Source organism: Thamnophis sirtalis, unplaced genomic scaffold (genome assembly GCF_051295495.1).
Source record: "Thamnophis sirtalis isolate CommonGarterSnake01/CBP01778 unplaced genomic scaffold, rThaSir2_p1.2 scaffold_14, whole genome shotgun sequence".
In the NCBI taxonomy this organism is placed as follows: domain Eukaryota; kingdom Metazoa; phylum Chordata; class Lepidosauria; order Squamata; family Natricidae; genus Thamnophis; species Thamnophis sirtalis.
The window spans coordinates 43,185,644-43,190,027 of NW_028261394.1; the positions used below are offsets into that span (position 1 = coordinate 43,185,644).

The window sequence follows — 4,384 nt, forward strand, 5'->3', positions numbered from 1 at the left end:
CTGGTTTGTCTACGGTCATTCTCAGTCATCCAGATCGGGGTTGTCCCGAATGTGCTTTTTTTCAAGAGGCAACTGGACTTCCTTGGTTTTTCTCTGAAGATGTTTCGCTTCTCGTCCAAGAAGCTTCTTCAGCTCTGACTGGATGGTGGAGGGATGGAAGGATTGATATTCCTTGCAGACAACCGGTCATTTGCAAGAAGGCTCCACATCTATTTGCAGCACTCAGGTGATTCTGAGGACACAGATAATCCTCCAAGTGGTCTCAACGGCCCTCTAAAAGGATGCAAATGGCCAGCTGTCTGCAAGGAATAGGAATCCTTCCATTCCCCACGATCCAGTCGATCCAGTCGGAGCTGAAGAAGCTTCTTGGAGGAGAAGCCAGACGTCTTCAAAGAAAAAACAAGAAAGTCCAGTTGCTTCCTGAAAAAGCACATTTAGGACATCCATGACCTAGATGACTGAGAATCCCTACAGACTTTCAGCTATACAATTTGGGATGAAGACCCTTTGAATGGTATGGGAGTAGGAATGAATTTCGAGAGGAAAAAATTGCATACTACAGGAACCAGGAGCACCACTCAAGTGACCCTGAGGACAGCGATAAACCTCCAAGTGCTTCAAGGACCCTCTATAAACGGATGCAAATGGCCAGCTGTCTGCAAGGGGTATCAATCCTTCCATTCCCGTGCTCGCTTCGGCAGCACATATATTAAAATTGGAACAATACAGAGAAGATTATCATGGCCCCTGCGGAAGGATGACACGCAAATTCGTGAAGCATTCCATATTTTTTGGACTTGTAAAAAGGTAAAAGCATTTTGGATAAAAATATGGTGGATTATGCAAAATGTTCTTTAAAAAAGGATGAAGTTTACCCCTCAGTTATTCCTGTTAGGTATAACTACTGATTGTACTGTTATAGAGACGAACTTGATTTTGTATTTAATAACGGCAGCAAGACTGTTGGTGGCGCAATACTGGAAGAAGGAAGACTTGCCTACTATTCAAGAATGGACATTAAAAGTCACAAACTTAGCAGAGATGGCTAAAATATCAGCATATCTCAAGGACCGCTCAAATGAGAAATATAAACTGGAGTGGAGAAGATGGATTGACTATATTCAAAATAAATATGAGACTACGAAATTCCAGATAGTTTATGACTGAAGAAGCGAGGAATGATATAATCTGTTTAGAGCTAGCCTAACAAAAGAGGAGTTAAAACTCAAATAAAAGATGATACTAACTTTTTTTTAAGTTTATTTTAGAACATCTTTGTTAAAAGATGTTCGTGGGAGAGGGGAGGTAAATATTTGTAAAAGCTTTTTTTCCCCAAAAAATTTTCAATTAAAAAAAAATCCTCCCATTCCCCTCCATCCAGTCAGAGCTGAAGAAGCTTCTTGGATGAGAAGTGAAACTTCTTCAAAGAGAAACCGGAAAATCCAGTTGCCTCTTCAAAAAAGCACTTTTGGGAGGATGTAGATTGTTTGGGGCAATAGGCTGACTCTATAAACTGCTTAGAAGGGGCTGTAAAGCACTGTGAATCAGTATATGAGTCTAAGGGCTATTTGTCCCCCTGACTTTCAGAACAGATAATCCAGTGGTGCTTTCACTTCGAGAAGGATGGGCATCTTTTCTAAGTCTATTTAGAAAATGTATTTACGCTGGCTGGGGAATTCTGGGAGTTAAAGTTGCCAAGGTAAAGAAATACTGTCCTAGCATCTTGGGTTACTCTAGACCAGTGTTTCTCAACCTTGGCAACTTGAAGATGTCCGGACTTCAACTCCCAGAATTCCCCAGCCAGCATTCGCTGGCTGGGGAATTCTGGGAGTTGAAGTCCTGACATCTTCAAGTTGCCAAGGTTGAAAAACACTGCTCTAGACCAGTGTTTCTCAACCTTGGCAACTTGAAGATGTCTGGACTTCAACTCCCAGAATTCCCCAGCCAGCATTTGCTGGCTGGGGAATTCTGGGAGTTGAAGTCCAGACATCTTCAAGTTGCCAAGGTTGAGAAACACTGCTCTAAACTTCTTGGCCTTGATTTCTGGCTTAGCGTTTCATCTTATCTAACCGTATTCACACAACATTCTCAACATCTTTACCATCAAAGGTGAATATCTCAATTCCCAGTAATTTTAACGGATGGGAAGATGGGCTCAAACATGAATAACTTGTTGCACGGATCCCAGAGGACGTTCAAACTGTTCCAAGCCAGATGTTACACGCTCACGATGGTGTCATTGGGGGTTTCTGTAAAACATCAGGCAGATTTTAGCCATCTCCTGTCTCTTTTGAGATGAAATAGCATAGGATTTGCATTTGGTCTGTCACCCGTGATTGGTTTCTTTACAAAAGCTCACAGAAGCTTCTGAAGTGCCAACCCCAAACTAAAAACTAAAATCCTAATCAAAGCGAACAGTTTATCTCTATATTAGTATACTTGGCCCTTCACTGCTTATCCTGATATGACCAAGCAGAATTAACTCCATTGCTAATATGGGACATTTTCTAGGTTTCGGTGAATCATAAATTAACCACGTGGACTGCTGTAGAACACATGAAGCCATAAAAATCTCTCTTAAAGTAAAGGTTCCCCTCACACATGCGTGCTAGTCATTCCCAACTCTAGAGGGCGGTGCTCATCTCCATTTCAAAGCCAAAGAGCCAGCGCTATCCGAAGACGTCTCCATGGTCACGTGGCCGGCATGACTAAATGCCGAAGGCGCACGGAACGCTGTTACCTTCCCACCAAAATGGTCCCCATTTTTCTACTTGTATTTTTTACATGCTTTTGAACTGCTAGGTTGGCAGAAGCTGGGACAAGTAATGGGAGCTCACTCCGTTACGCGGCGCTAGGGATTCGAACCCCAAACTGCCGACCTTTCTGATTGATAAGCTCAGCCTCTTAGCCACTGAGTCACTGCGTCCCTATGTATTCACACAACACAATTAACTCGGTTGGTAATATGGGACATTTCCTGAATTTCAGTGAATCATAAATTAACCACATGGACTGCTGTAGAACACAGGAAGTCATAAAAAATCTCTCCTACCCACCCATAAAATGTTAAACATTATCCCAGGGTAATATTGCAGGATCATACATACATACATACATACATACATACATACATACACATACAGACACAGACACAGACACAGACACAGACACAGACACAGACACACACACACACATTTGTTTTCTAAGGTTTTCACGGGTGTTGGTATGTAACCCAGCCTATGGGAAACCATAGCCGGTCACAAGCCCGGATAAATGGGGAGTGTTGGTTCCCGTGGCGACGGAACCGTGAAACAAGCTGAGAACCCAATGGCAGGACAACACACGGATAAACAACTCTGTAATCCGTGACGTTCTGCCTTTGGCCTTCACAATGCAACGGTCACTGCCTTGTGGACGTTGACATTTACGAAGATTAAGTCCAAGTAAGTCCAAAGTAAGTTGGTATGTAGATCTTTAGTTATTCGGGTTTTCTCTTCCTAAGGAGAGAAACAGCCGAGATCTCACATTGCTCCTGGAAGCACGAAGCCTGAAGATGACGAATGAGACTTCGTCGAAACGTCGCCAAGACACCTCCAATTTTACGCGGGAGAAAACCCAATAACCAAAAACAAACATACATACATACATACATACATACATACATACATACATACATACATACGTTCTGACCCCCCCTCCTCCATCCAGTAACGAAAGCCAAGATAAGCTTAACTGGAATGTACTTTAATAGCAAGAAACCAAAACCTCGGTGGCTGAAAGCCAAGCATAGCAAACAGATAAGGACCTTGGCAGCAACTCAGGCAAATCTTGGCAGCAATCCAGCCTGCCAAGTTAGTTACAAAAGTTCTCTTTAGTCAATGTGTTGACTTCTGCAAGAGGAGTGTGTGCACAAGCAGTCTTTTTATAGTCTGGAGAGGAGCCTAATGACCACCAGCTGAGTGCAATTACCTCCTGTAACTGCTCAACTGTTCCTGACGCCTATTAGCTCTTCGATTCCGAGCATCCAGGAAGAACTCACTGCTGGCTTCTGGATCACTCTCCCTTGTCTCCTCCCCACTGATCCAAGGCTCAGGCGCCACCTGGTGGCCAACCAGTCTCTCTGCGCCCTGCTCAGAGCCGGAACCCTGTCCAGGGTCCTCCACATCCTCCAGAGCCGACTCATAGGGCCCCTCGCTGTTGGAATCTGGTGGCAGCTCTCCAACGGCTCCTGCTGGGCCACAACATACATACATACATACATACATACATACATACATACATACATACATACATACATATATTCCCCCTTCTCTAAGTTCCCAATATCTTTCAGTCTTTCTACTATTGGGAAAATGTTCCTGTCTCGTCAAAACCCGCATTATAT

At 43.6% G+C, this 4,384-nt stretch overlaps 1 non-coding gene across 1 annotated transcript; it reads left to right on the forward strand.

The window, feature by feature from the left end:
• Window positions 1-685: 685 nt before the first annotated feature.
• Window positions 686-792, forward strand: LOC148042819 (U6 spliceosomal RNA). Its single transcript, XR_015695098.1, has one exon. It is a non-coding gene; the product is annotated as a U6 spliceosomal RNA (small nuclear RNA).
• Window positions 793-4,384: the final 3,592 nt, after the last annotated feature.